This window comes from Mixophyes fleayi, chromosome 4 (genome assembly GCF_038048845.1).
Source record: "Mixophyes fleayi isolate aMixFle1 chromosome 4, aMixFle1.hap1, whole genome shotgun sequence".
NCBI lineage: Eukaryota > Metazoa > Chordata > Amphibia > Anura > Limnodynastidae > Mixophyes > Mixophyes fleayi.
Window position 1 is genome coordinate 74,619,099 of NC_134405.1, and position 24,821 is coordinate 74,643,919.

The 24,821-nt window shown below is 39.5% G+C and overlaps 1 protein-coding gene and 1 long non-coding RNA gene across 5 annotated transcripts in view; one reads left to right on the forward strand and one right to left on the reverse strand.

Annotated features, from left to right (window-relative positions):
* The window catches only part of UNC5D (unc-5 netrin receptor D), a 397,571-nt gene that overhangs the window by 199,292 nt on the left and 173,458 nt on the right, over nt 1–24,821 (forward strand). The gene's annotated exons all lie outside the window — the stretch shown is intronic.
* The window catches only part of LOC142151632 (uncharacterized), an 82,891-nt gene that overhangs the window by 51,908 nt on the left and 6,162 nt on the right, over nt 1–24,821 (reverse strand). For 2 of the 3 annotated variants that reach the window (XR_012691220.1, XR_012691221.1), the window contains exons 2-3: nt 22,631–22,806; nt 18,315–18,446 (exon numbers count right to left, since the gene is read on the reverse strand). This is a non-coding gene — a long non-coding RNA (uncharacterized LOC142151632). Of the gene's footprint in view, nt 1–18,314; nt 18,447–18,535; nt 18,693–22,630; nt 22,807–24,821 lie in introns of those variants that run through there. The other variant, XR_012691222.1, reaches the window with a different exon arrangement.

Here is a 24,821-nt window from a genome sequence, read left to right on the forward strand (position 1 = left end):
TTTACTAAGCTGCGGGTTTGAAAAAGTGGGGATGTTGCCTATAGCAACCAATCAGATTCTAGCTGTCATTTTGTAGAAGGTACTAAATAAATGAAAGCTAAAATCTGATTGGTTGCTATAGGCAACATCCCCACTTTTTCAAACCCGCAGCTTAGTAAATCTAGCCCCAAGTCTTTTTGTGCATATCTGTCATGGGGTTCCTAACTTGTGTTGGAGGTGTGGTTTAGCGGTGGGTACACCTTTTCATATCTGATTGGAGTGTTCTAAATTATGTGACCTTTGGAGCAGTGTTTTTGCTCACACTAAAACTATATTAGGAGGGGATATCCCAGACTCTCCATAATTGTGGCTCCTAAAAAAAAAGACCACTATCCCAATATCCCAATACAAAAAAATATCTTCTAATTAGACTCAACTGTGCTGCTAAGGCAGTAATTCCAGTTCACTGGAGATTCCCCGCACCTCCAACGACAAAGGAATAGTTCACCTGAATACAATATTGTCAAAGTATGGTTGAAATCATTCTCTCCTCAAACTATGAATTTGATGATTACTGTGCTACATTTTACAAATGGCTGGAATTCACGGACTCTGTACTGTATTAGTCCGTACAGTTCTCTTCATCTTAAACGGTTTGATTATTACATGTGTATAGGTTTAACTATGTAGGACCCTAAGAATAGACAGGCCTCGGATCCAGAGCTATTCCTTCCAAAACTCATTCCTTCCTCCTTCTTCTTATCCCACTTGTGTATGCATATATGCTCTTAACATTCATGATAGATAGTAGATATCGTGTTGCAACCGTATTTGAGTTACTTTTATTACCAGGAGTTCACCAGGGTTCCCTTTAATGGGTTATGAGGTTCTGTTATCAAAGGTGAGTTAATCATCCCGAACTTCAAAGTAATATCTAAATTATACTGCCCACTTTGTATGCTGTACATCTATTATGGAATGTGATTTTTAATTCAGTGCTTTCCATCTTCTGTTATGACATCATTCTTTATGTTACATGCGTAGTTCTCAATAAAAAAGTTATTTTACAAACAAATTTACTTATAATGTGACATATTTTCCACTATTCTTTTGCACCTCCAGAAAGAGGTGCACTTAATTCAATGTAAACTAAACCCTACAAAAGTGCCACATGTATAAAAGACTAGGCGCTAAGGCATAAATGAGGCTAAACTAATCTGAAGTGGTATGGGACTGGACTTTGACGTGGTGCTTACACTTTTACGTGGTGTATTTTCAAGTTTTTCATCTACTTGCAAACCTAGGTGCACTACTAGTGTGCAGAGTGTATCAAGAGAGCGGAGAGTAAGCCTGCACCTTTGTGCTGGGTGGACCATCTAAGAGGAACAGTGCAAAACAGTGAGCTTTGTAAATTAATCCTATGATGACAGGGACTGCCTGGAAAATTTTAGCTCAGAGAACAAGACTCCCTATTAGAAAAGTTTTAATGGAAAAAAAATTCAGGTAACCCACTATGGGCCTGGCCCAGCCAGCTCCTGTATGAGGATATTTGCTGAGAATGATATGCTGGTCAGTTGCTGGGCATGATGTGTTGGGTTAGTATTTTGTCTAGTGAATGGATATGTGTGTATCCATCTTTGTCCTGCTTTATTCATGCCTGATATCTGCTGCCAAAAACCCCTCTGCTTTGCTTACACACTGCAAAGAAGGAATATTGAGTGCACATTTGCACAACTGAATATTTTTTTTTTGCGTTGAATGCTTGCTTTAGTAGTGCACCCTATTGGGACCTCCTGAGATATTTTCTCTGAACAGAAGACTTTTCTTTGTATCGAACACGTCCCTGCACTTCCTTAGTGGCCGTGCCGTTGTCATCAAGGCTCTAAATGTCTTTTCTCTTTAAATAATTCTTTGTGCCAGTCAGGGGTAAGGATTTAGCACAGACACAGAAGTAAATTATTATTGATTGGTAAATGCTGTGACACCACAGTGAGGTGTTTGAAAAGAGAAAATGAAAGAGCGATCTGTTAGCTTTAGGTCCTTAAGACAACGGTGGTTTATAAGGCTTGTGAATTTCTGTCGTTAGCATCAATAAATACACTTAAATTACTGTACTGGCTCTCTGCTTTGTTTACCAAGCAGATGAACTTTGTATGCAGGAGATGCCCTGACTGTGCCCATCAGTCATAAAGCTTCCTGCCACAGCTCCCAGCTCTGCAACTTAAAATCTGTCTTTTTCTCAGGATAATAAAAATGTCCAGCGCAGTTTACCAGAGATGTAAATTTACGTTTTTAATTTGCCGGCATGAACCAAGGAGAATAACGTTGTCTTTGAGGGAAGGAGGGGCCTGGGGTTGTAATCTCTCTACTTCAAGAGAATACTATTGTACATCAGACCGGGATCATGGCATATGTCAGAGGATACTCTAAATAAAGTCCAGCCAAACCCTTCTTGACACTAGACAGTCAACCGTACTCTATATAGAATTAAAGGCATTTTACACCCAATTATTTTTTACAAGCATCCCCTCAGCCCAGCTAACAGAACCATTAAACTATAATGACAACTTTTGATGCCCACAAAACAGCACTATATTAATCACTGAAAGCACTATTTGATAGTAGATCATCTCTACTATCTTGTGCGACCAATTGTCTCTCTGCTATTTTCACATGGTTGTTCCTTTCGCCTTTGAAATATTGTTATAAAATTCCATTTTCTTGTCCATAATGCAAAGAAAACCCTTTTATCCATTCTGTCATTTCCCACCTCAACTATTGCAACCTCCTTCTATCATGCCCCTACCATCCCCCTCACCCACCTGACCCACTTTAATCTGTCCAAAATCCTGTGGTAATACTAATCTCTCACCACTCCACATCCGCTGAACTAGTCTGCAAATTTCTACAATTCGTCACAATATCCATCTGGTTAAAACTGGAATTACTCACCCTCACCTACAAACCCATCAACAATAGCAATCAGTGATAGCACCCCTTCATGCATCTCAAACCTCACCTTAAAATCCTCCCCATCATGCTCTCTGAGATCTGCCTCTCACATCTAACCTCCAACACTTCTGTGCTTCTGCCCACCTATAGAATTCCATGCCAGACCTGATCAGAATCTCTCCCAGCCTTCAAATCTTTAAACTCTCTAATAATCTACCCTACTCATACCTATGCTACTCACACTAGTAAACCCTCACTACTGCTTCAATCTCCACTTTGAGCCTCACTTGTTTCTCTGCCTTTTCTGTACTAGGTTGTATGCTGTCTCACCAGCAGGGTCCTCCTACCATTTGTTTTCATGTTTGCATTTGTTTTGTCTACCTTGTAGCCAGGGCCGGATTTACCACTAGGCAACCTAGGCAACTGCCTAGGGCCCAGCGGTCCCTATAGGGCCCTCTCAGGGCCGACGGTGAGCAGGATAGGCAAGGAGAAGGTGCGCTCTCCTCCTCTCTGCTCTCACTGAGACATTCAGTGGTAGCAGAATACAAAACCAAAACCAAAACACACGAGAGTGGTTTTGCCAAAACCAAAACACGAAGCTAATCCAAATCCAAAACCAAATCCAAAACCACTTTACGGAGGTCAGTGAGCATCTCTACTTATTAAGTTGTTTTGACCCAACTATTTAAAAAACGGGACTGCTCGATATTTATTTAGGGGTGCCTTTTTGTTTAGTAGGTTGGCCTAGCTCTTTTTACATCTTAAGTACGCCCCCAATGATGCAAGCCATGCCCCCAGTGGTATGGCCACACCTCCTTTGGTGGCGCCCAGCGGCGGCACATACTTTCATTTCTGCTTAACTATAGGGGTATAGGGTATGCTACAAAAATATACTGCTATGAATTGTTTCAGGGAGGGGGGCCCCAAACCAGTATCCTGCCTAGGGCCCCATGAGTTCTAAATCCGGCTCTGCTTGTAGCAATACAGAGAATATTAATCGATAGTTATGATCTTCCATTGATATTGGAATCTTTTGATCTCATTTTTATAGCTACAGTCTTTTCTAAACTTGATCTATGACTATGGACACATTTTTATCAGTATATCAAGGTGACGATTGAAATACAGATTTCAGCACACGCAATGTTCACTACGTCATGCCTTTTGAGCCGTGTTAATGGCACTTTTCTTTATGAATTTGTTATCATCTACCTAGACAATATTCTGATTTATACGTCAGATTTCCTCCTGTACCACTCATATGATAAAGCCATTCTCCAGTATCTTAAAAAGTATGAATATATACCAAACTAGAGATATCTATATTCGAACAATTGCAAGTTCCCTTCTTTCATAATGTAGCCTTCAAATGGACCCTGAGAAGGTGACCGTAGTATTGAACTGGCCATAACTAATATGCTTTAATGTTACACAATATTTCCTAGGATTTTCAAATACCTACCAGCAATTAATCAAAAATCTTTCCTCCATCATTGCTCCCATTACAGCTTTACCTAAAAAGGATTGGATTCTTAAATCCATCATGGGGCATGGTGCACAATCCTCATTGGTGATGGCACACACCTAAATATATACTGGTGTACCTAGATTTTCACCAAAATGTATACATTTGCTGAGCAAGACGGCACCATTTGTGCAAGAGCAGTGTGTTACAAAGGCTGATGGGAGGAGTTGGGAGGATTGAGTGTGTTCCTTGAAAGCATTAAGTAGACAGTCAGTGCATCTAGTTTTACAGAACAAGGGGGATAGCAATGTTTTCTTTTGCAGCAAAAAATATTAATACAAGATAAAGATAAGGACAACGTTTATGGCCATTACTTGCTGTATGACACACATTGTATGTCTATATACTTATAATGTGAGGAGTTTTGCATTGTTTTGTTGTGATGAGAGATCAAGCAAAGTTGAAATTTAGAAGTGGGGATATGTAAAATGTAAGTGAACAGAATATGACTGTTTTACAATGAAGGGCGTAGGAGAAATGGCACAGTGTGTGCTTATTTATAATAGGTGCATGTGTGTGTACATACTACAAATGTCAAACTTATAGAGTTATTCTGGCTAGTAATCTCCACATGCTCGACACATAAAGAAACTAAAGGGCATTCTGGATCAAGATGACCAACCATTGGAGGCCACAACCTATTGTCCCATTCATACAATATAGTTTATACCAGTTGTCATCCTCACCGAAGGTCAAAGAATTAAGTCTTAAAAGGCTTTCACTGACCCAGAGGCAGTCAGTCATCTTACATTAGTCATTTTCATTATCTGTTCTTTTTATCAGCTAAGCTTTTCATGTGCAGTATTTATTATTCAAAGGATTTCTTAGTCTTCTGTGGAGCTGTTTGTGCCACTGATAAGGGGAACTACTATATAGTGTCTTTCTCAATACAAGAAATTGCGATGCCGGCCCTGAATGGACATGGCAGACATTCTATCAGTTTCTGTTATGACTTTATTTATTATTCTGTAGAAGGAGAAAATGAACAGCAAATCCTTTAATTACTCCAATTATAGACCTTTGTATGTGAAGAGTAAACCTTCTGCAGTCTTTGGGATGTCATGGACAGATCAGACCAGCATTGCCGCTCCCCAGGCAGTGTCTAAGCTGCAGCAACCAACACAAACCTGCGCATGCTGTGCAGTATGATTTGTTCTCACTAGAGAATATGATCACCTTAACCCCACAGCATGGCAGAGCAGTGTCTCCAACACTCATAGAATTGAAAAGAGAGCAAAGACAGGAAAGGCCGTACTTACCCTGATTTATCTACTATACATAACCTGTTTACATAAATATTTTGCAGCCTGGAATTCGTAACTTGCAAAAAGAACTATAACTTCATTTGGAATGGAGGACGAAGAGGCCTAATGTGAATTTTCCCTGTTTTAAATAATGTGACAGTCAGACCATTAAATGCTTTGAAAATATGTTTACAGGAAAGCCGTACAATTTTTTCCTGTCTCGCTCCTCTTTCATAGTATCTCTCATTCTATGGACCTGTATAGATTAAATCCCCTTGATCTTGCTGAAATCCCTATTGTTTACCTCCCAACATTGCGAATATCCAAATCCGGAGACAGCTCTGAAAGGGGGAGTGTCTGAGTAGTGTTAGGGGGCGTGTCTGTGTCTCGTTAGGGGGCATGGTCACACATGGTCACACTTGGTTACACATGCCGGAGATGTGTCCTGTGTTCTAAAACACCAGAGACACCAACATGCCCATTTCGTAAAGTATCCACAAGGCCACAAATGTAGGTGCAGATTGATTTTCCTGAGGTCTTTACAAAGACCAGGAAATAGGAGTGCACTTTAAAATGAACTTGGTGGACAATTGTCACATTTACACAAAAAAATGAAATACCTTGTTAGCACACACAGGCATTAATGAAGGTAACCCAAGCAGTAGTTTAGGAGAAAAACAAAAAGTGTTATCAGGTTAGGGTCTGAGGTGAAGCAGGGCCGGATTAAGGGAATGGAGGCCCCTGGGCTAAGGGGGACCCTCATTTCCCCGCGAGACCCCAACCCCGTTAGCTCCCCGCCGCCGCCCCCCGTGAGCCACCCCTGTTAGCCGCCCGCCACCCCCCCCAAGTGCTTACCTTCTCCGGTCACTGTTGTCCTTCTGTGGAGCGCTGTAAGCTCCTTACTGAGGGGATCTCGTGACACTCACATGCGATCTTCTCAGTCTGGAGATTACTGAGTGCCGCAGAAGGACAACAGTGACAGGCTCAGCAGCATTAATGCTGTTGAGCTCTGTCAAGGGTCCTCTGGATGCCCGAGGACCCTGGGCTGTAGCCCAGTTAGACCTGAGGTTAATCCGGCTCTGAGGTGAACCATGACTCTTTCTACTCTGCTGCTCATTTTCAGGTGTTTCCCCAAACCTGCAAAATTAGGCGGATTGATTTTCCCAGTGCAGTTCCAAATACCAAGCATGGAGAAGTCTGCACTCCTTGACAAGCGCTATGTAGACTAGAGCACTTGTACAGATAAAGAACCAGTATTTGTCCACATTTGACATTGTTCGCAAGCATGGATGCTCTATCTCCTACTATACTAATACTGCGGAGGGGGCCCAGAGATTTGCTTCAGAAGCCCCCACACTGCTCTTCCAGTGAAGACCCCTGTGCAAGCTGAGCTGAACAGAGCGGGGGGGGTGGGCTTCTGGAGTGGATGTACAGGCCCCATCACTGGTGGGCACCAGAGCAGCCACATGGTTTGTTATGACAGTAATTATGCCAATGGGCCAGGTAATAAAACACTACGCCCTGCTGACCACGAGAACGCCGTATGATGCCCTTGGTGGCAAAAATACATATTTGTGTGCTTCTAACCATAGGGATGCAGACTTTTACAGCAGAAATGAACCTATCAATCCATCTGGTCTGCTCTTTTATTGTGAGAAAGCACGTATCTGCATCAACTGTGCCTGGATGGTAAAAAATCTGTGCCATTGTAAGTATAGGAAGAGTCGTGAATACAGGCACCTCATATGTGTCAGTAAAAATGTAATCCTATTGTGGAGAGACAGAGCCTCTACCCTCTGCTACCCATATACATTAACAAAAACAAATACCCCACCACACCACACAGCCGATTGATTTGACCAACATCATCTCAGCTCTATTCATAGGTTAAAAATTCCACAAAATGCTAGTTTACAAATACAGAGTGAAATAGTGAAGCAAAAAGGTGAACTAAAAGTTTATATCAACAGATCTTTGTATCTTTTGGAAAAGACTTGTTCTGTAGCATGAAATGTCATCAATCAATGGCTGATTCATTCCAGTGTCATTTATTCATAACATAATTCATTAACATAACACAAGCTTATTATATATTTGCAAACCTGGGCAGGGATGGCTGATTTTCTACACTACAGCTGTTACTGGGCTACATCTCCTATGGCTGGACATCTCGGAGAATGTAGTTTAGTAGCAGCTGGAAAGAGCTTGTTGTCTGCTGTTGGGAATGAAGCAATGAATGGAAAGTCACTGGTATTGGTTGATAGGCTCAGTAAATAATCCTGAAAGCAAACAGGACCTCTCATGGAACCTTACATGTAGAGCAGTAAACAGCATGCACGGAAACCGCGAGGTGGAGTGTGCTTTATGTTTATTCAGTTATTTAGATGGGTTCTAGGCAGCAGTAACTGGATTTCTATTTGTACATAATGGAAATGCACTTTGCTTCAGATAGGGTGACGAATTATCAAAATCAGAGGTAATGTAGAATTGGATTTTTTTTCTGCGCTCGGATTGAATACAATCTTTCTTTTCATCTGAAAACTCATCTTTTCTCTAATGCACGGGCTTGTAGTGTTATCACCGCTGTGGTTCAACGCTGTCATTATTGCTGATAATAATGCTATGCATTAATAAAAACTCAGATGTAGCTGCTCTGTTATTTGTTTTCTATCAAACTAAAAGGGGTCTGTACATCAAAATGAGCATTTTAACCCAGCTTTCTGCACATTTATGTATATCAGTAATATTGTGCTTTCTGGTATTGCACCTTTTTTTTTTGTAGCACAATAATGACATTCCTAATGCTAGGAGGAGCAGCGTGGCAAAATGTATTACAAATAATACATATAAATATCAAGCTTCATATTTTAATGCAGACTTAGGCAGCCTTGACTTTCTATCTGAACAGAGGTTGTAGTTTTACAGCAGCTACAGAGACACAATGTACATTATTTTATGTCTTTTTAATATAAATTAGAAAATATATTAAGGCTGCTTGATGTTTATGACAATTAGCTTGCAGCATATTCTGCATATTTAATTTCAAAGTGTGCTTCAGCCCATTTCGTTTTCCCTCTTGTGCAAAGTCCAGGGGGTATATTTACTAAACTGCTGGTTTGGAAATGTGGAGATGTTGCCTATAGCAACCAATCAGATTCTAGCTGTCATTTTGTAAAATGTACTAAATAAAAGATAACTAGAATCTCATTGGTTGTTATAGGCAACATCTCCACATTTTCATATGTGCCCTTTAGTGAATATACCACCATATATTTAGTGTAAACTAAGTGGAAAAGTTACAGGCGGAAGCAAGTACAGTGAGCTGCAAGGTGTTGTCCTCCCTTCCCTACACAGCTTGTAGAAGTAGTTTAAACCACATGCACAGAAGTGGTATATGAAACTGTTGTTCATCCTACAGATTGCTGTATTAGCTTACAGAGCAGTAAATATTTAAAAAATATCATGATTTTTTTGTTATTTTTAAAAATGGAATCATTTAAAAGAGCAGTGTGCTGAAGTGAGCAACTTGTTTTTAAGCTAGTTAAAAAAAACAGACCTGATGTTTGGTAAAGAAAAAAGCAAAATAATAGGGTTATCTTAGGAAAACTGGACTATATTCTAATTTGCACTAATGTAAGTAATGCAAAAAAAAAAAAAATAGGACTAATGCAGATAACACTCTAATGTTAATAGGAATTTATAAACTTCTGGAAATAAATTGTTTCCAGAGGTTCATGGAAATAAAAGGGAAATATAGACTTTTTATTTTTGTTCCTACATTATTATTAACCTCAATAACACTAATTTCAAGTCATTTGCAGTCAATTTTGACCACCTCACAGGTCACAATATTATTGTCATACACTTTCGGACAAATACTGCAGCGACCTGGCTGGATGGTAAGCGACAGAGCAATGACTCAAACACAGCAGTTCCTAGCACATCTAGGACACATTGGCACACAGCAGTGGCAGAAATGAAAAATGGAGGTCTCACAATGACGTTCTGCCTCGTTTTCAATTCCGAGGACACGCGACAGTACTCGGATCCCCTAAGTTCGGGTGTGTTCGGTTCTTGAGGAACTGAGCCTGAGCATCTATAATCAATACCTCTGCCAATATCAGCGGCTCAATGGAAAACCGTTTGATTCACTAATGAACAAGCCCGTCTTCTTTGATTGTCTTTTGCTTTAATGGTAACACACTTAATTTGGGTACAACCAAGATCCTGCCTCCCCTTTTACCTACTCCAGAACTGTTAGAAATAAATAAGAACAAATTAAATAAATTATGCAGTAAATATGACCAAACTTTTGTATGCCAGAGCTTGGCCAGAATAAATTATTTTCTGTCCTTTAAAATGATAAAAGACAGCACATCATCCCAAGAGCATCAAAAATGACCATACAAGATAAATACTGAGGCTTTTTGGGAAGTCACCAAGTTCTTGTGAGCTACATTTCTACTTTTAGTAAACTCTTCTTTTCGCTTAGATGATAAAAAAATTGTGACTGGTGGAGATGATTTGAACATCAGACTGTCATGGAGATACTTTTGAAATGCTGTGGATCTACATAAGCCTTGTCGCATTACATCTGGGAGGGTACATTTTAAAGGATCTTTGATTGCGTGGACTTTGACACGTCTTCCAAGAACGTTCTGTGTGGTTTACACACATCTCTCAGGCTTACATCTTGATGGTGACATTTTTTTCATCTGGGTAGATACAATGCTATATATACATATTAATAGGTATATATTTTTATGGTTCGAGAACCTAAATGGTGTAACCTTTATTCTGAAGCAGCACAACAGTTAGAACATTGAAATGCTCACAGCATCACATAATATTTCAGAAGATGAGTGTGCTGCTTTTGTTGGAGGCAATGATTTGTCCACTCATGTGATTCTTAGTGAGGGCAGGGTTGCCTGTGTCAGTGGTAGGGTCATTCTGTATTAAGGTTATAGGTTGAAAGTTAGTAAACATAATGAACAATGTCCAAGGAGACAACATGGAGCTATAAATCTGAAGGAACAGAGTCCTCTTGCAGCACAGAGTAATGATGCTTCTGTCAAACTGATGCGGGAAGATTGTGGTGTTAGTTATTGCTATATGAAATGAAGTTCATACATCCAGCGTGTTATTATAATGGTGCTCAGCAATAGCTGGAGTGTATAAGTCTGTTCATCCATATTTAAGTGCAGACATTTTTACATAGACATCTGTAAATGATATGTCATAAAAGAACAACTTTTATTCTGTAATTTATCTCCAAGCTTCTTCGCCTGATATAACCAGTTGATTACATGATTAAAACATAAATGTCAAACCATATATTGTGTAAAAGAAAGGCAACGGGAAAGCGTTTCAAAGTGACTGCTAAGACAATCACTTCTCCCCTACTCCACTTCTTGATTTGACTTTTCTAGTGCAAGGAGTCTTTGAGTCTGTACACTTCATGCTAAAAACTAACTAGCTTTTTATTAATCTGTAACAACTCTGAATATGCTGGAAATGTCCCTAATGACAAGACGCCCTCAGTAGGCCTCCTCTTTTCCAATCCGAACCTTCCTCTGTATTCAAATTAAGCCATATGAACTGCAATATACAGTAAGACAGCTAATGAATGTGTCTCCTGAATATCAAATATGCAATCAACTGCACCTCATTAACTCAACCATTCAAGCCATTAACAGCTAACAGAGCTTCTTGCTGACAAGAGAGCAATGAAATACTTGTTCAGCACTGTAAAAAAAATTGAGACTGGACACTAGGACATAGAAATGATTATGTTCTGTACTTCACCCAATAATTGGCAACCTACGTTTCCAGATTTTTTTTTTTTTTTTTTTAAAAAACACTGTTATACTTGGAAAGTTTATTTTTTCTTAACTAGAGAGTTAAACCTATGTGATTATGTGAAGTGAATACGTTTTCTCATGTGACATATAGGTAGTCAAGGCAGGCACCTTATTAATATAGATCTAGCTCACTTAAGTGAAAGTCATAGATAGCAATGGTAACAACTCCATCACTTGGAAAAACTGGAAGGTTGTACACGCATCACCTTCTGAACACTATAATATTCATCATCATCAACATTGATTTATATAGCGCCAGCAAATTCCGTAGCGCTTTACAATTGGGAAAAAACATTAATAAGACAATACTGGGTAATACATGCAGACAGAGAGGTAAGAGAACCCTGCTCGCAAGCTTACAATCTATAGGACAATTTGAGTTTGAAACACAAGGGCATGTGCTACATCATATTGCACAATGGACCAGTTAGAATGCAAAGGTAAATGTATTGAGTGGGCTGTGTGTGTTGCAATGTTGGTCAGAGGGTTGTTGTCTTGTGTTAGCTGTGTATTAAATATGTTAGATATTAGAAAAATTAAGTTTTATGAAGCTGTTCCCCAAAATAAAAGGGATTACTTGATATCTCCTTCCTTCTTTGATTGCAGTTGAAATTGCAGTGCTCAATACTGTCAAGGAAGCATTGTGTTAAAAGAACTACAGGTATTGTCTACCTACTCCTGAATCAGAAAAATTACATTAGTATAAGAAAGTGTAGAAAATATGTGATACAATGTATATTTAAATCAATGTATAACTAACTTAAATGGTGCACGTGGCTAATAGAGTACATGTATACAGTATTTGGGAAATACAGAAATATACAAACTAATTTTTAATCTGCCACTCATTGGGGATAAATAGTTTATAGGCCCTATTTTACTTAGTGCTTCTAGATCATTTTAATCTCAAATACATAGAATTTTGTGGAAATTACTAATTTGGGTAGGGCAACAAATTGTTCACCTAAAGTAAAGAAATAAATTAAAAAAAATATGTGGTTATAGTGACATATTTTCCTGTCCCTGTCCCCAAAACATGCATCCTCCTGACAGAACTACCAGGTGAATTCAGAGTGCCGGAGTGTCTAGTTTAGGTTATGACTTGGTCCCAGCAAAGCTTCCTGACAATTCACTAAAGCCCCACCTTACAAGTGATAACTCCCTTTAGAGTAGTAAAATTGGTTGTTCCATAAAGTGGTTTTCAACCCAGTTTTCATATTTTTAATCTATAATTGTCCAGGACTCTGGGCATTATCTCTTCTGAATTCACCAATTATATACCCAATCATCAGGTTGGTTTGCTTAATGATTAACCCTTGAAATCTCCCATCTGCTCTTCAGTACTGCTTATTACCCATTACTTGTAGCATTAAAGTTAATGAGAGGAACCAGTAACATGCTACTTAACTCAAAATAATACCAAGTATCCTGATGACGATAGCCCCACTGATTTATAGAGCTGATAAAAGCATTGTTCACCAAATTAAGGGATAGATCAAAGTCAGAAACCCATATTCACTCCTGCAAGTTAGATTTTGTTATTGAAAGAAATGAAAGCACAGGAAATGTTAACCAGCCAAGACCAGCTAGATGCCAGGGTTCAAATGAGTGATGGTCCACTTGCACAAATGTGTCCCTAAATAGAAATCGGAGACAAAGATGAAAACGTGAATCTCAAGAGGTACTGCTAATTGGAGGATGACTAATTATGCAAATGGGACTCATATGAGAGATGTATTTTTATTCCTCTTCATTTGACAAGCAGTGGCTTTCCTAAGCTGACATAAATTGCCTTTTCTTTTAACTCTTATAAGGCTACCTTGTACTATATTACCTGAAAGACGGTGAGGGGCCGATATTGAGTTGATTGCACGTGTCCAAAATTTAATCTCTAAAACGCAGCTTGCAAAAATAGTGGGCCTTAGTAATTAAGAAAGTAAGGCAAAAAAGGAGCAAATGTTCTCCGGGACAAACCATGTTACAATGCCAGAGGTGCAAATAAGTTTATTATTTTGCACATACGTTAAATACTGCCTGTTTTTTCATATAGCAAATAAATATTTGCTAGCTTTATTTTACACTGATATTTAAAGTTAATCTAGGACATGCCCTACCCCAACTATAAATCTGTTCCCACATTTTAAATTTGCCTCCCCCTCCAGTGCAACATGGTTTTGCCCAGGTGCAAAGTTGCTCCTTTTTTATGCTTTGCTCTCCTTGAAGATTCAGGCCCAGTGTTTTGACGCCCATGTGCTGAGTCGTATGCAGTGCGATATGGAAACAGCTCTGCACCTGTAGCCTATATATCATAATCCTTCCATAATACAGCAGAGCTAATATTCTTTCTCGTGTAGAAATTAAAGTAGCAACAATTAATTTTATAATATGCACACAAAATCATGTATATATATATATATATCTATATATATATATATATATATTTATTTATAATGAAGAAAGCATTTGTCAGCTTGAGAGGGGATTTGCAGTCGTCCAATCAGAAGGAGCTAGCTAGTGCTGGCAACCGTAATCCTCATCAGTGTGTATTTGCACCAGCCCTCAGTTGAGATGGCTACTAACAGACGTATATATGCATCTAAGTGCGTGTGTGCGTCTGCTCGCAATTCCACAAACATGCTCTTGCTGAACTCAGTCTATGTTAGACTCAGAAGTGAACAAATCTGCATAAACACATATGCATAGAGATTTTTTGTGTGGTCATGCACAATATAAATTTATCCAGCTCCGCATCAGGGCCTGAGAGACAAACTTTCTTTGATGCGGTTGTCTTTAATGGCTGGACACAACAGTGGTGTAAGTGGTAGGCAGTCTAGGCTACGGCCTCGGGCCCTGTGGTATTGAGGGTTCCACAGGCCACTTGTGACAGGATTTCCTGAGGTTGACACTGACAGCTGTTTTCATCCAGGACCCTATTCATTGATTGTGACATACTGTATTGTTCCAGAGGCTGCCATAGCACTCACATCACATCAGCTGAAAGACAGAGAGACTTGAGGCCTAATTCAGTGGAACATTAGCGTAAACGTAACTTTTGATTGAAAAAGTTGCATGCAAGTGTATGCGTATGTTCAGAGATTAAAATGCATGTGAACTTCTGCAAAAACATTTTGGGCCTGAGTCATTAATGAAGGTAAGGCAAAAAAGGAGTAGATGTTCTCTGGGACAAACCATGCTAATCAATGCAAGGGGTGCAAATTAGTTTATTATTTTGCACATCAGTTAAATACTGGCTGTTTTTTCCTTTAGCACACAAATACGAAATAGCTTTATTTGTACACTGAAATTTAAAGTTGATCTAGAACATGCTCAACCCCAACTATAAATCTGTCCCCACATTTTACATTTACCTCTCCCCCCAATGCAACATGGTTTTGCCCAGATACAAAGTTACTCCTTTTTTATGCTTTACTCTCCTTATATGTTGCAAACGCGATTGCTATGGGGCATCATTTAAACTTGAGTAACATAATTAATACAGCAGGAACAACTTCTCAAAATGCGTAGAAAATAAAAATATTTTTTTGAAAACCTTTGGTACAATACGCTTAGCAAATCTTAATCTATGACGTCTACAAATCATCCACTAGTTACCCCTGCCCCAACCATATGCAGATAAAAAAAACTTTATTAGTCACATCTGCAACAACAACCCTTAATATACATTGCCTATTCATGTGTAAGGAGTCACGTGGCAAAAAGTTGCAGGTCTGAATAGCTGCAGTTGTATACGTTCATTTTATGAGCACGCACAGTGCGAAAAAGCACAACGATTCACAACACATACAATTGTATGTCTCACTCAGAATCAGGCCCTTTGCCTCTATCTCTTTTGGTGTAATTATATATATATATATATATATATATATATATATTATACACACAATGCGGAGGTAAGATTCGCTGTGTCTCGCAGAAAGCATTGGGAAGCCTATATAACAAAGATCCTATGACCTGCTCAGTGAAGCGGTATGCTAACCCTTACCACTCCGAGTCCGTAGTATGACAGGAGAGGCCTTACGCTGAGGGCACTTAATCTGTTTATGTGAGTGGTTGCACTTACCCATTAGGGGTTAAACAGAGGCACAATTAATGAGCTGTGGGCCCCAGTGCAGGAAGGTGAGGAGGAGGAAACCGGGCCCCTGCCCTTCTGCATCTGTCGCCCCCTTTATATCCATGGGCCCTGGTACATGGCATCTGCCACACAAAGGATAGTTAAAGTTTTCCATCCATAACCAGCCAACAGTTTTCCAGGGGAGGTGGTCTATTTCTGTATAAATCATACCTCCTGAGTGGGCTGGGTCTTTCGCGTTCTGGATCCATCTATTACTCCCTTCCCCCCTCCGCCCTTCTAGGATTTTGATGAGTTGTTGTTCAACCATTATTTCTGTTCAGGGGAGGCGCAGTTGGCCACGCGTCATCACCCCCTTCGTGTGGAGGATCCCTTAGCCTGCTTTGTACGGACAGGTTCAATGTTGAGTCCAGAGGGGGAGCAGTCACGCTGATGCCAGAATTAGCACCGGCCAATGGTAAAGATTTAGTCTTGGTACAGTGGTGGAGCATTTGTCTCCCAGTGATTTGGCTTAAAGATTAGTTGTTAGCTGACTGTCCTGCTCTCGCCGCCACCAGAAAACAGGAATATAATTAAATCGTTAATCAACTGCAACCTTTTTGCCACAAGTATAAATGTGTCAGTGGTTTTATTTTAGTTCAGTTTTGGGAGCACGCATACATCTGAGGGGTAATATGGTGCAGGAAACGAAAGACATTAACACTATGCATTTTAAAATATCACAATAGGTGATTTTCACCAAATTTTGGCTTTGCTCTTTGTGCCATACTTCCTGGCTACCGCCCTGGAAACTATGGTTTCTGCAGCTCTTGAACACAAGAAAATCATTATTTTTTATTATGTGGGTGATAAAAAGATACAATCAAGCATTGAAAATAAAGATGAGTAATTGTGTATATAATAGCTTATCCTCTAAAACTGAGCAGTCTCTCTCGTAGGACTCAATTTATCAATCTTCCTTTTATTGTAGCAAAAAGTGTAATTTTTTTCAATCAAATTACTCACTGCTACAATTTATAATTATTTTATCTCCATGGCCAAAGACAACAGAGTTACTTATCATTTCAGAACACTTGTTCTGCTCTACTGAGGAAGCAATTTTGCCTAAGAACACAGCCATGAATAAAGAATTGTACCAAAACTTCCTCCAAAAGCAACTTCTCCCAACCATCCAAGAACAGTTTGGTGATGAACAATGTCTCTTCCAGCATGATGAAGCACCTTGCCATAAGGCAAAAGTGATAACTAAGTGGCTTGGGGATCAAAACATCAACATTTTGAGTCTATGGTCAGGAAACTCCCCAGACCTTAATCCTATTGAGAACTTGTAGTCAACCTTCAAGAGGCTTGTAGACAAACAGAAACCCACAAATTCTGACAAACTCCAAGCACTGATTATGCAAGAATGGGCAGCCATCAGTCAGTATGTGGCCCAGAAGTTGATTGACAGCATGCCAGGGCGAATTGCAGTGGTCTCCAAAAAGAAGGGTCAACACTGCAAATATTAACTCTTTGCATAAACTTAATGTAATTGTCAATAAAAGCCTATGACACTAACCATAGCAACGTCTGACATAAAGGTCTAAAAACAGTGAAGCAGCAAACTTTGTGAAAACCAATATTTCTGTCATTCTCAAAACTTTTGGCCATGACTGTATGTCTGTTAGTCACCATATCAACTGAGGGCTGGTGCATATGGGGATTATAGAGCTCAAAAATGTAAAGTTGGCAAGTACTTTGTACCTATCCTGCAGCGTATTGTCTGTCAGAGCAGAGTTTCAAGAGATGTTTCTTCAGATGCGCTGGTAGTTGAATACGGATATGCATATGCCGGAATTACGTGCGTTTTGTGAGAAATGCACAATATGTTCGCTTTCCGGGCCGTCATGAATCAGGCCCTTTATATCTAAATGCTTCCTCTTATTGAGATGTATTATTTACAAAAAGTGTTTCCGATATCTTGGTGTATTATGTCATTACTGATACTGTTAGACAATTCATCATGTCGGTGTAATAAAGAAAACCAATCTTTACTAACCAATCCAAACTGCGCAGCCATAGGAGATGGCCGCAATCCCTGCAAAAAAAACAATATTGTACTAATTCCTCTCTACCTGAAGATATAATATTTTCCTCGGTGGGAAAAAAAAAAGTGTCAGAGGCAGCAACTCTGATATTGCCGGCACGGGTAAATGTTCTCATCTGCAGAGAAGATCTCTTGGGTTATATACGCGCTGCTTGTGTTAATGTTTTTTACTTTAAGGTTGCAGTAGAACTGGTAATAAATACTGGACATTTAAATGTAACTTTCAGAGTCTATGTGCTCTTCCTACTGATTAGTATGCCTCATGCATTTCAAACTGACTGCAGAATTCAAGTCGGATTTGTATCTGCCAGTCCCCCCCCCGTGCGGTCTGTTGGCATCTCTGAAATTTTACTATAGGTGATGGGATTTAAGACTAGAAAAGTGAGGTGCACAGTGTTAAGGGACCTACAATGGAAAAAGGAAATAAAGGATAAATGAGAGACTGAAGGCAATATCTAGATGTTCTGTAGCGTAGGCAGAGGCTGGCATGGAGTTTAGTCACTGTGTAAATCTAGTTACTGGAGTGGTTTGTGCATTACTGTGCTAGATTGACACATTTGGAAGATCTCACACTTACCTCCAAGGCTCCGTGATTTAAAATGATGAATGTGTTCGCTCAGAGAATTTTCCCAACAAGATTCATATTATTCCAAAGCATCAAGACACACAGGGGACACACGCAGTCTGTCTTTTGTTGCTCCTGCAAAACCTGACATGATTTGATTATGTATTTGTTTTAGCATTTTTTTGTTTTGATGCTATTCTAGATTCTAAAGATATAGAAGTCTGTAGATTTACCTTATGCATTCAGAGTACATTTCAGATCATATAATTAATAATAGCACTAAACGTGGCTATTCTGGTCTGAAATGGTGACATCTTATTTTAGAGTATTTTCACTGCCTGGGCATGTAATTGCCTTCTCACATTCATCAATTCTTATGCAAGATGTTTTCTGCTAAGAAATAAAATCAAAAACTGTTTGCTGTTACCCTAACTGTCTATATACTTAATTTAAAGATCACAAATACCTCACCTTGCTTACTTTGAATGAATACATGACATTTATTAAAGGTAAACCATACTTTTACATGAGTGTTAGCTCATACACGAAACGTATATGAACGTATCAGCCCCCAGGCATGCCAAACTCTGTCTGTTTAATACAAGCAATCCCAATGTTTCTGAAAGGTGTATGGCTGAACCATTTGGTAGAATGGCATCAGCAAACATTGTTGGGAAGATGGGGGTTTGGCTTGGGTGAATAAGGAGCATTAACTTTTTTGTCTTGATTGTTGTTTACTCTGAAATGTTCACTATGTTCCATCTCTTTTCTGCTTTGTATAGAAAAACGCAGTACAGATTTTTTTTGCTGGAAAACAAATTGTATACATTTTATATGTATATTTGTGAATGTTACTAGTAGGCAAAGACGTAACTATAATATTATCAGGGAATCTTCTACTGTTATTACTAGTAAAAAAAAAAATTTATATTTCTTTTAAATCTTTTTCAAAGAAAGTTTTTAACGTAATAAAACATATTAAAAAATATAGTTCACATGCGTTTTCTAGCATACTTGCCTACTCTCCCGGACCCCCGTGGGAGGGACTGGGGCCTCAGTAAAGTGATTCACGTAATTTTGACTCCACATCCAACTTTTCACCATGGGGGGTGGTGGATACCAAATGGCTAGAGTTTCTGCACCACACCACCCCTCAACCCTTCCTGCACTTGCCTCTTGACCTCTTGTCAAGGACCTCCTAGAGGGGAGATTTTAAAAGTTTTATAGTTAACAAAAACACTTTCTGCTGGTGCCTCATTGATGTCACTGGTTCAGAGCGCTCAGATACAATCTTAGAAACATCATTTAAGAGCATACAATGGCTGCCTGGTCTGTGTGCAGGCAACAGGTATACTTATATATTAGTTCTCTCACAACCACAAAGGAGAAGGGGTACAAAGCTCTAAATATTGCTTAAATATGGACAAAGTTTGTTTACTTTATTTGCTTTGGAACAAAGTCAAAAGGTAACCCCCCCTCCCCAATCTATTCTTCATTCTGGCCCCCTGTCCCATACTGTACAAGCCATTACTCACAGCTTGACATGTGCATAGATATGGATGCATTGTTAGCCATGTATTAACAGCATCCAACAATCCTGCATTGAGGCCACAGTGTTTTTCGGTTCACCAGAGAAGGGGATTAATGCAGCAAACACAGACAGATGGAGTGGACTCTCGAAGCAGTGGGCGAGGGAAGAGTTGTGGGTGAAACTTGAAATATATGCAGCAGAGATGCAGTGCAGGAGCTGGGAAAAGCTGTGAAAATAGAATTTGGCAGAGCGGCTAGGCTCATTTGTATAGGAGCATACAGCAGGCACGCTGACAAATGTTAGTATATCTGACCTTGAGTATTTATTTATGGGCTGTAATAATGTAATTTTCCATTAATATGAATCTTCTTTTGATCTACAGCATTACTCAAACTTTGACCTCTTTGCAGCAGAGCTCTGAGAACTGATATAATCATTACATGTCGTGTCGGTAGACTGATTAGGGGGGAGAAGGAAGAAGCGCTGATACTCCTTAGGAGTCTATCCTAAAGCACTCATATGTGTTTGAAGTGCAGAGTCTTAGAAACAAGGGACCTCATTTCTTTTCAAAAGCAAATATTTTATCAGTAGGTTCATCTGCTCTGAATTCCCTGCTCCCCTTTGATTTGTCTGCGGCTCGTACCACGATATAATCCTTCCTTTTAACGTGCAGTGGTAAAACCCACAAGCGTTGTTTTCTCTTTTTTTTTTATTTTGTCGGGCTAAGTGGTGGCTCAGCTATTGAGAGAGCACCACGAGGGCCTGAAGTTAGACTTCGGCATGACTGAGACTTGGATCTGCAATCAAAGGCTGCGGATGGCTGTGATCTGCTTTTATGCTTATTGCAGTAATTCCTCCTAATATGACAAATCATGGCACTTCTTATCTTCGCTCTAGATGGAGAAGCGGGCACACTTTGCTCTATTGTTCCTGCTCTGCGGAGATGCCAAAACACTGGCCGCTGCTCACAAATGTGGCTCACTTTTGATTAACCTACTTTTTTAGCAAAGTCCTTTAATCATTGATGTGTTTGGCGATTACGGGAAATCAAAGCTGCTTACTCCTTCTTATTATGTTCTCATACTTGAGATTCCTCATTTCCCCATCACAATAACCTTTTTAATTTAATACTGTACACACTTGAAACCTGTTCACAGAGAAGGTTGAACCACTCATTATGAAGGAAAGTGATGCTTCTAATGAGTAATATTTTTTAATTTTCCATTCTTTGGACATTTGGTACCAACCAGAAGTGACTGCAATTCCCCTCTTATACATATTGCCAGCATCCCCCTTACAGAGATACACTCTAGGGCCTGATTCATTAAGGATCTTAAATGAAGAAGTATCTTATTTCAGTCTCCTGGACAAAACCATGTTACAATGCGAGGGGTGCAAATTAGTATTTTGTTTTGCACATAAGTTAAATACTGACTGTTTTTTCATGTAGCACACAAATATCAACTTTAAATGTCAGTGTACAAATAAGCTATCAAGTATTTGTGTGCCACATGAAAAAACAGGCAGTATTTAACTTATGTGCAAAACAGAATACTAATTTGCACCCCTTGTAACATGGTTTTGTCCGGGAAACTGAAATAAGAAGTTTCTCAAGTTAAGATCTTTAATGAATCAGGCCTTAGGTTGGGGTCTGTTAAAGAGTTCTTTATATTCTTACTTTATAAATCCAAAACGATCATTGCCCAGAACCTAATTCAGTTGTGTACAGGGTATGCAGTGTACACAGGCCCATCCTTCAATGGGGTCCGGCACTCGCCCACTAAAATTCATAAATTAACCCTAAGCTAAATGGTATGATTTGGCAGTAAATGAACCAGTTGAAGACCGTTACATGCATCAGGCAGACAAATTATATGTATTGTCTCCAGTTTTAGAGAAGAGAGCTAAAATTAAGAGAAGGGTAAACAAGTTGCCTAAGTGGATGGTTTCCCCTGACATATAATGTTGCTAATGTTATTGAAATTGCAAAGTGATTGGAGAATAGCAGAACCAAATATCATCGCACAAGTTCCAAAATATGTAGAAGGCTTCTGTCAAGCCACAAATAATTTTATTAATTATTTCTTCGTATAGCAGGTAAAATACTGAATCCACACTGTCCCCATAATAGCATAATAATTTCCCCTGCTGCAAGAAGTGCCTTAAGCCTCAGTGATGTCACTGGTTATTAATGAATCAACAGCATCTAATATTGGTTCGGTAGGAAAAATGTCTGCCTCCCCTGTGTTTAGGTGCTGGGTGCGCTTTAAGGGTCCTACATTCCGTTTTTATTCGGACCAGGTAAGCAATGCTGCAATAGTTCTGCTCCCCGCCCTACTAAGACAATGGTGGGAGCAGTATTACTGCAATAAGAATAATGTCATTTACACTATAGAGTAAAGTCACTACGCGTCTGGCAGCTGTCACACTGTCTCATGAAGTGAATTGCCTGAAATAGCTTCTGTATGCCTATGCACAATGCTCTCCTCCTGTCTCCACAACAAGAGGCTTCATTATTAACCTCTCCTCTCCTGATTTTCTGCATTATTTTTAATGAGTTGCAAAACTAAGCAGAAGGTGGTTTACGGTGCGCACAGCAAATGGCTTTATTTTTGTACTAATGCCTATTATTATATTAAAGAATTGTTATTGTCATACTATCTTATTACTGCTTATATGAACTGCCCCATGCACTACAAGGAGCACCCCTACTTTGTAGTCCTTGGAGACACTTCTGCATGTTTGTAGTGGTCCACAAAACTTTGCACAGAATCCAATCACTCCTTCAAACTCTTACCATGAAACAGTGCCAAGGTTTCTGCTCTGCAAACGCAGCCAGTTTGGGTGGGAATCTAGGCGCACTGGTGTGATGTCATCAAAGAGGATTTGAAACCGCTTCTTTGCCATACTGCGCAGTGTAAACGGGGTCCAGTAAGGTTTATTTTTCTTCAGAGAAGAGCTGTTCAATCTAAACTGCCAAATAAGTGAAATTATAGGAATATTTAGATTAAATGTATTAATTGATCACCGATGTCAGCATGTGTATTTAGTACTAGTGTTAAACATCATAGTACACCACACAAACTTAATGCCAGTGGGGGTGGGGCTTTCGATATACAACAGATTATGACTTTATAGCATATTTGCCAATCTTTTCTATTTGGCATCCAGGAGCTCAGGGAGGGAGGTGGGCATAACCACATCTTTTTGGCCTAACCCCTGCTATAAAATGCAGAAAGTCACGACATTACAAGCCGGGGGCAGTGCTTAACGGCGCGATCATGTCATTAAACTCCGTACCCATGACGATCCTGGAGGATGCCTAATCATCCGAGACTCCGGAAGGACTCCCCGAAAATTAGGAGCCTCCCGGAAATTCCGAGAGAGTATGCAATACTCTATAGCATTGTATAGCCCCTCTTAGCTAATAGTGATTAAGAGACTATACATAAATACTCTATACATCGGTCTCAGTGACTTCATTTACAAACATTTAACATGGGAACAAAATAAGCTGGAAGTATGCGACATATGTACGAGAACAGAGGTAAGGACATAGATACATATATAAAACTGATGATATGTATGCATGACTAAGGGTATGGAAGCCAATATTGCATAATGGATGGTGACACACTTCTTATAATATGAGATACTTGTAGCTCATCAGCTACGAACAATGCTAAAGTTATATAACTTTTAAAATTGGGATAATAAATCCCTACATTAAACAAGCTTACAATACAAATGGACACCATCCTTGCCCAAAAATAGAATAATCTGCATTCCTGTTTCATCTAGTATTGGGAAAAGTGTGTACTGACAATAAGACTCTACACTAATCCTAACTCTGCAATCACAGATAGGCACAGAACGTTGTGTGACAGGGGCCTGGAACTGTCCATAAATATGCATAGGCTGCTTAAAATTGTTGCATTGCCATCACTTACACTGGTTCCTCCTTGCAGGGCAATGGGATCTGTTTGTTTGCCGTGTATATATGTTACAATTGTAAATTACGTATACACAGAGAAAATGTAAATTTCGGGAAACAACAAAAACTGTTACTCTACATAGGGATTTACTGAATTTGTACAGCATAAATACTAAAGAAATAAGAGTTACATTAAATGTGTAAAGACAATTGTTTGCCACATAAAGGATATGTGGCAAATAATTTCCGACATAAGAAGGTAAAAGGTCAGAGACATTAGTTGTAAATAGTGAAACCAGTGGCAGTCGTTTGTATATGCTTTGTGTGTGATCAGGGTTGGCCATTAAACCCTTGTACTTCTGCGTGACATATCCAACTGTCAGAACTTCACACGGTCTAAAAGCGCACACACAGCAACACAATCTGAAAACCACTTTCTTAAATGCAATTTTGTGTGTCGTCAGCGCTGGTCTAAGACAGAACAGCCACTTGGGTAATGTCTGGTACACTAATCACAAATTCCCAGAGGTGGTCGGGTTAAACGTGCTCCTGATGTGGCAAAGGTCGTTATCTTGGCAAGCTAATTAAGTCACAGGAAGCATGCTGCTTCCCTGTTCAGGCTCTCTGAGGTTTACATCCTCTGCCCAGAGTGAGCGAAAATTGCTGGTCTCTTTGTTAGCACAGGCCTCTTGCAGAGACACAAGTCTCTTGGGAACAGGACTGACCCTGGCACAGGGAATATCGCTGGGTAATATGTGCTTGTAGAACCTCGAGGGTTAATTATCCTCCTTTCTGACCAACTCTAAATGCCAGTCATGCTAATTACATTGACAGCACTACCTTCGCTTGTCCATGGGAACACAGTCTGCGCGATAGTGCCGCAGGTTTTTTTCCATTTCTTTACAAAAATGACACTTATTTCTTGATGCAAACATATTAGGACCATACTGTAATAATAAAAATTACATATGAAGAGTAAATGTATTTACTTTATGTGCATAGACATATAGATATATCATTTGGTAACCTATGCAGACACACAGGACATGACACG